Raw genomic sequence first — 8232 nt, 5'->3', positions numbered from 1 at the left:
AACCCTGTATTGTGCCAAAGGAAACTATGACTTTGGCATCTCTCGGGTTATCAAAAGCCTGGAGCCTTACCATAAAAAGCTAGGCACCGATACGTGGTATTATGCCAAGAGATGCTTCCTGTCCTTACTAGAGAACATGTCAAAGCACACAATCATGCTAAGGGACAGTGTCATTCAAGAATGTGTGCAGTTTCTAGAGCACTGTGAAATTTTTGGCAGAAACATCCCAGCTGTTATAGAACAGCCCTTGGAGGAAGAAAGAATGCACATTGGAAAAAATACAGTCACGTATGAGTCCAGACAGTTGAAAGCTTTGATTTATGAGATCATAGGGTGGAATATGTAGTTACTTGTCAAAAGGTCATTAGAAAGGCTTTTTAGATTCTATATTTCTCTCTTTCTGTATTTTCTTGCACATTTTAATTTCTTTTTTGTTTCGTTTCCGGTTTGACGCTGTATACTTAACACTATGACAGCCTTTCCACCTTGGTAGCCTTCATATATGTGCATTATAGGCTCCTACATTTTTATGACTCGACACAGTCCTCAGTTGCTGCAATGGCATCTCTGTAGACGTAAAAGCACTGGGCAGCTCTTAGAGTTTCAGCTTCATGCTGTAAAGGGGACTATGCACTAGTCACTTACTGGTATATAGTCTTGCTGCGACTGCCTAGTAGACCCAGTTGCTGGACCACAATAAACCATCTCTCCATTAGCAAAGAGAAATAGAAGCCAGACTTCTTTCTCTTGATAGTCTGTGCTTTCCAATAAATACTCTTAACCATATGGCTCGAGGCTTTTTATTTCTTTTGTTGACAGCTTTGTTTGTTGCTTTTGTGAGGTCTTTTCTGTTACTGTTTGAGATCTTCCACTCTCTGGACCTCTTCAAAAACCAAAGTCTAGTTTGGACCTGGCCTAATCCTTTTGAAGGTACAAGCACTTATTTTCCTAGGTTCTTTTCAGCTTATCTTTAGCAAGCAGTTCCATTTTTCTCCCCCTGATGATGGTTGGTATAGTCAACATTTCATTTCTCTTTCTGCTTTGGTCTTTCCATAGTAGATTGAACTTCATCAATAGTAAGTGTGGAAATTCTTTTTTTAAAAGATGTGTGTGTGGGGGCGTGGGCGTGGGCACGTGCATGTGCATATGTGTGTGCATGTGGCACGCAGGTGCTATGTATTTGCAGAGGTCAGAACTCCAACATTATTGAGGTTTCCCCTTTCTGTTGTGAACTCATGGACTGAACTCAAGCCCTCGGTCTCGCCCAGGAAGTGCTTTTACTTGCTGAGCTGTCTTAGAAGCACATGTCTGGAAGCTTTTGAATGTTTTTAGTTTAGAGAGAAGTGTTGAACTGAAAATGGAAAAAGAGGGGGGTAGGGAATAAGTTGCGAATATTGTATAGTCTATAAGTCTTAAGCAATTCACTTACTCCTCACGGTCTTACAGTCCTTCCAGTCTCTAGATCCTTTCTACAGTTATGGCAACATCTACTTCAAAGAAAAGGTGCCTTCTTTTATAACCTGGAATGATAATTCTGGTCGAAATGAAATACATTACTATATTCCAAATTAATGCTTCCTAGCATTTTGGCTTACAGAAAATGTTAACCATTTAGAGGAATGCTATCTAATGCACATCTTACTCATTTCTAAGAAATTTGAGGTATGCTTTAACCTGGTATTTTTGTTTACAACCCTAGTGGTGAATGTATACAAGGCAGTCCTTTTTTCCTGCAATATTGTGCATAAACTATGTATTGTATTAGTATTTAAAAATAATAAAAGTATTTATTTTAATAATTTCTTTTAATTAAGAAAGGAAATTTCTTAATTTCCTTTTTCAGTTTATCTAAAAATGCATGTTTTCTCATTGGAGGAGAGATTTATTCTTAATTAGTTCCTAAAATGAAATACTACCTTTTGGTTCAAAATTTTTATTGATGGGCTATTATAATGTAGATATCCCAGATGCACAAACACTCAGTTTTTCTTGGAACATGTGGAGCCTCTCCTGCCCCTGAGGTGAGGTCTCCAGCTGCCAGTCCACCGGATAGCTGGAGATAGAGAAGCAGGTGAAGTGAAGATGTAATGGAGATTTAGCTGTGTGATATACTTCGCAGCCCACCTCAGATCCCCTGCATGTCCACATCTCAGCAGTTAATCAAATGTCTCCTACCATTAGCTGAAGAGAAGTAATGGATCACAGAGTGGAAGTAACAGATGCCAGAGCCGTTTCTGTAACCAACACACCAAATCAAATCACCGCTTCTCACATTCTCCTTCTATTTAATACAAAGAAAGGGCATGCAGGCTCACCAAAAGGACAGAGTCACCTACAGCGGGAGGCCAGGCTCCCGATCATAAAGCTTTCTCTTGCAACGTTTTCTTTTCCTGCCTTCAAAAGGTTTATTTAAGAGATAGAGGTGTTTTGTGCTGCAGAATGTATCACAAGATAAATGGAAGTCTCTCTTCCTTACCAGTCTTCTTTTCCTTTTTTATCTTTGCCTGTTTGTCAATTATAGGGACACTGTCCTGATAGCAGCTCAAAGTACAGCCAGGTATATAAAGAATGCATACTAACCCTTAGCAGTAAGTGCTGGGAAGATGCGCCTTATGATTCCAAGGTGACTCTGAAAGTTCTTTAGCAATGCATTTTTGTAAAATGAGCTGACATTGTTGACTTTCAGAGGACTCACCAAAAGCCCCAAAGTGAAATCTGCCAGCCTGGAATTAAATGCAATAAAGTGCATGGATAAGTTAGCTCAAAGTCATGACTGGCTTCAAGTGTGCTATGTGAACAGGACACCGGCAAGACACGGAGGCCAGTCCTTTGTTCTTAATTATTTTATTCTTATTTTATTTTTAATTATTTTTAATTATTTATTTTTAATTATTCATTATTTCACCAGAAATCATGGCAACCGCTAACTTTTTTAAAGTACCCTTGTGCTCGTAAGATGTTACAATGTAGCAGTAAGTTACTGGCTGTTTGAATTTTCTGGTCAGGTTTTGTTTTATGAAAATACAACCTCTTGCCCCTTGGTCTTGCAAACTTTATATGACCCAGCACAAGGCAAGGCCTGGGCCAAGTAGTGGGAGTGGGTGGGTAGGGGAGCAGAGGTGGGGGGAGGGTATAGGAAACTTTCGGGATAGCATTTGAAATGTTAATAAAGAAAATAATAATAAAAAAAAACAAAAAACAAAAACAAAAAAAAGAATCGGAGACCACGAAAAAAAAAAAAAAAAATACAACCTCTTAATTCCTGTTATTCCTGGTTCACCAAAGTTATATCCTTTTAGCTAATACCCTTCACATTAGAAAAGAATATAGTATGTGGAGAATATAAACCATCCATTCCATGTTTAAGCCAGGACATGCTACAGCAAGAGGCAGCCACACCCTAACACTATAAAAAGAAACCCTCAGGAGTCAGTTTGCTGAAAAACCTGGTTGCAAAGCACAGGCATATGCCAGTGTGTGTGTATGTATGTACGTCCTAGAGAAGACCAGCTTCCCTCTGCAGTTAATACAGCACCTTTGTTTCTGGAATTTTTATTCTCATACTAAAGTCATTGTTATTAAACTGTTTCTGAAAGAATACAGAAGACCAGAGAACTCCATGGTTTGGATGGGATGCTGCCAGCCGCTTCAGAGCCTAAAGAGACCATTCCTGAAAATGATCATAGATAGATGATTGGATGGCCGGCAAAAGTATCAGAATACTCTAGAAATAATCATGGGAAATATAAACTGGGGAATCGTATGTGTAATCTTTTACACATGTTTACAGATCAGACCTAAATCTTTTAATTCAAATTTGGTATTAAGCACGTAGAAGGCATTTAATGGCAGAGCCAGAACAAGGAGGGCTTGGACTAGCTCACCTCTCCAATCATACCTGAGTCTCAGGCATAAACTTGACTCAACCTCAATACAAGAGCCAAATAGTGAGGAATGAGAATGGAAACCTGGGGCGTCTGGTTTACCGTCCACGTTCCCTCCATGCTGAGTTTTCCTTCAGGTATTTTTTTTTTCTTCAGATTATCCTATCAGATTATCCTATCCTACCATTACTTTCCCAGAGCTAGGACTAGCATCCTTGCTGAGTATGCAAGCAATGGTTCAATAAATTACTTGATATGCACTGCATTCCTGAGCTGCTCTAGGTTGTACTATACTTTTCAAAGGTCTGTAATGGATCTTGAATGGACACCACATATTACTGGTGGTGGGCACTAGGTTAACTACAACACAATCTTATCACTCCCTTTTATGTGTTTTTTTTTTCTCTCTCTCTCTTCTATTCCACCCAGTACCAAACCCAGTAACTTCAGCATCCTTCCACTGAGCTAAATTCCCAGCTTTTCCTCTTTTCTTTAAAATAACATTTTATGATCCTTAGGTAAGTGATTTTCATCATAGCTTCCAGCCACCAAACACATTCAAACAACTGTCAGGAGGCTCCCCGCACCTCAGATACACAGACTGAGAGGCCTCCAGAGCAGAGTACTTGAACTCTGAGTGCTTGCCGGACCACTGCATTTTGCAGTGGACACAATAAACCTCTCTGCTTCTAGAAAACAGAAGTAAGGGAGGGGGGAGGGAGGGAAGATAACAGAGTAGCTGACCCCACAGTGTTTACATCACTGCAGAAGTCTGGGGCTCTGTAAACCTTCACTTTTGCCTGCAAAAACCATTTGAGACAAGCTCTTCAATGCTCACCCTTTCTCAGTAGGACAGTTGCTAGTCTTATCTTAGATTTTTTTCAGACGAAATAAAATAAGCAAAAACCAAGAACAAGATTAAAGATGAGTTCCCTGGTGTTTTTACTCCCCCCAAACACACACACTTTTGTTTAGTAATCCTTAGCTTCTGCATCAGAACCAAGTGGTGTACCAAGAAGTGCAGAGATTCCTGGGAACTCATTTCTGATTGTTTCAGGTTATAGAGGTGAGAATGGGGGCAGGGTCAGCATTAAGTCTGCCCAGATGTTTCTACTGGGGTAGCTGAGATTGAGAGCCATCATTCTATACAAACTCCACAGTGCCCACATGGGTGTTTGATGCAGGGTGGAGGGCAAAGTTTTGAGCATAAAATTAGTCATACCAAAAATACAGAGCAAAACAGAGAACTTAAGGTATTCCATCTGAGGTATCTGATCCAGCCTTGTACATCTTTAAAATCAGTAAAATCTTACGTTTCCTAACTAGCATGCCTTTCGGAATTCTTCAGCAATCTTTTTGGCTTTCATAGAAAGAATCTGAAGCACCCTCAAGTGCTAGATGCTATGAGATTCAATATCAGAAACCCTTTAAAGGTGGCTTCTGTGAGGCTGGGGAGATAGCTCAGTGGTTAAGGTGGCCCCTTGCAGAGACCCCAAATTCAGTTCCCAGCACCCATCAGTGATGGCTTACAAACTAGTAATGCCAGCTACTAGGGACCCAATGTCCTCTTCTGAACCCCCCCCCTTGGACAACTGCACTCATACACGCACACCCAAACTCATACCGGCACCCACATGCACAAATTATTTTCCTAAAGAAATTACAAGTATGAATTTACAAGTTTGCTCATTCCCTTTAATATAATTTCCCATTAATATAATTTACTACTATAGGGAAGAGAAAACTTTTTCTACTCACCCAGGTTTTCAACTGGAACAAATTTCAAACAGATTAACAAGGCAAATGAAGACTCAAAGAAATAGCTAGGCCAGCCGGGTGTGGTGGTGCACGCCTTTAATCCCAGCACTCGGGAGGCAGAGGCAGGTGGATTTCTGAGTTCNAGGCCAGCCTGGTCTACAAAGTGAGTTCCAGGACAGCCAGGGCTACACAGAGAAACCCTGTCTCGAAAAACCAAAAAAAAGAAAAAGAAAAAGAAAAAGAAAAAGAAAAAGAAAAAGAAAAAGAAATAGCTAGGCCTAAGTGCTTTTACATGGCTTGAACAGAGTAGCAGTTGTGATGTAAAAAAAAAAAAAAAAATCCGAGAACAATGGCAGTTTGATAAGGTTTGCTTGTACACATTTCCTTCGGCTTTGACTCTCCATCTGAGAGAGGGTCTTTTCCACACGGGAGTTTCATCCCTCGCTTACAGAAAGAAAAGAGGATTCTACGACCATGCCTTCTGTGTCTATAGCACCTCTACTTCAGAATAATGGGAAAGCAATGCATACTGTAGGAGCACATCCTGAAACCCTTCACTGCAGTCGCTGTCCTTGATGCCAAAAGAAACTCTAAGCATGCATTGTTAGAACTGTTACTACAAGTGGTTTAGAATACAACAGTTTGACTTCTGAATACAGACCACACTCATTTGGTCTTTTAACAAATATGGATTCTCTCCAACCAGACCACAATTCTATGTGTGAATTTATATGTGTTCATACATCTTTTAAATTTTGCATTGACGAGCAATACTCATTATGGAGATTTTGGATCTAGCACACGTTCCTCACCCTGTCTCAGGTGTTGATTGGGTCTAACCCAATGGCTCTCAGAATCATTGGCTTACATTATAAACATCTGGGGAGCCATTGAAATTGCTCCATATGGCCTTCCAGAACAATGAAAGCGGCAGTTCTGAGGGCAGAATCCAGGTAACATCTTCAGCTCCCAACATGCAGCCAAGGTTGAGAAGTGCTGGCCTAAGCCAGACACACGGAAACCCACCTTTTCCTTATTTGCGTAGCAATAGGCATCTGAGACATACCCTACTAAGATCTAGGAAATGTCCTAGGAGTTGCTGGGAAAGACATCTTCACTGATTCAAAGGGGGAGATATAAGAGTCTCTCTTCTTTATTTGAACGCTGTGGGTTTGAATCTTCTGTCACCATCTTATGACCAGAACAGATGCCAGACCCATATTCTGAAGATACTGGAGAAATAAAAAAAAAAAACTCATGGGTCTTTAGTGATATCTTTGAATTACTGTAATCCCATCCTGGGGCTAGTGTCAACCTCTGAGTCTCCGGTAGAATGGGATGAATTATCTCACTGTTTAAATTTGTTTGAGCCAGACTTTTTGGTGTCTGAAAGCACTCTGTTCACACACAGCACAGAGTTGTGCCCTTTGACCTTTATAGACTCTCCCAGACTTTTCCAGCAGGCCTCGTGTTTTGGATGGCTATGCCCGTTTCTGTCTTGTTCAGTTTCAACAACTTCCAATGAGTTTATCCAGCTAGAGCCTCCCTCTTTCATATCTAATCGTTTCCAGAGTATAATGGGCTCCAATCTCCAACTGCTCCCTGGATGTCAGATCACCCTGGCCTGCCTCAAAGGAAACCCTGCCCAGCCAGTTTAGCTAAATCTTCTCTTCCACTGTTGTTTCCTCTTAGAAAATACCCAGCTATTAACCTCTACCCTCACCCATTGCCCTAAATTCCCACTTATCCATGTTATATTTGGAGTTGAGCTCAATCTCTCTCCTCAAATGCAAACAGTGATCAGACTGTGAATGTTGTGCTCTGGCCTCACCTAGAATAAAGTGTGTCACACCACCTTTAGCAGGCATTGTAGAATAATTTGTTCTTTTCTTTTTGTTTCTTCTTTCTTTCTTTCTTTCTTTCTTTCTTTCTTTCTTTCTTTCTTTCTTTCTTCCTTCCTTCCTTCCTTTCCTCCTCCTCCTCCTCCTTCTTCTTCTTCTTCTTCTTCTTCTTCTTCTTCTTCTTCTTCTTCTTCTTCTTCTCTCTCTTCTCTCTCTTCTCTCTTCTCTCTTCTCTCTTCTCTCTCTCTCTCTCTCTCTCTCTCTCTCTCTCTCTCTCTCTCTCTCTCTCTCTCTCTCTTTTCTGACATGGTCTGAATATATAGCCCTGGCTAGCCTGAAACTTGCTTTGTAGACCAAGCTAGTCTTGAACCCACAGAGGTCTGCCTGCATCTGCTTCCTGAGTGCTGACACTAAAGGTGTGTACCACCACACTCAGCAGGATAAATTTTCTTTAGTACATTTGAGGTATTGTCCAGGAGTTGATGAATTCTTATGAATATTTCTAAATAATCTTGTAATTCACTCTTCCTTGAGAGCTAGAGTCATTATCAGGTATAAGGTATATAGAATAAAATTAAAAGATCTTCGTAAAGACATTTGCCTGAAAACTTGACCCCATTAATACTGACCATATGAGCTTTTGAAATTCAATAGATTGGATTTGCATTTATTCTCTCTCTCTCTTTGTGTGTGTGTGTGTGTGTGTGTGTGTGTGTGTGTGTGTGTGTGTGAGAGAGAGAGAGAGAGAG

General features: G+C 40.5%; 1 protein-coding gene across 3 annotated transcripts in view; it reads left to right on the top strand.

Moving 5' to 3' along the window:
- Nucleotides 1–8232, top strand: part of Ttc30b (tetratricopeptide repeat domain 30B) — a 43251-nt gene that overhangs the window by 1829 nt on the left and 33190 nt on the right. The gene's annotated exons all lie outside the window — the stretch shown is intronic.

Source organism: Mus pahari, chromosome 3 (genome assembly GCF_900095145.1).
Source record: "Mus pahari chromosome 3, PAHARI_EIJ_v1.1, whole genome shotgun sequence".
NCBI lineage: Eukaryota > Metazoa > Chordata > Mammalia > Rodentia > Muridae > Mus > Mus pahari.
Note: the sequence above shows the minus strand (reverse complement) of the source record. Positions and strands in the feature narration are given on the sequence as shown.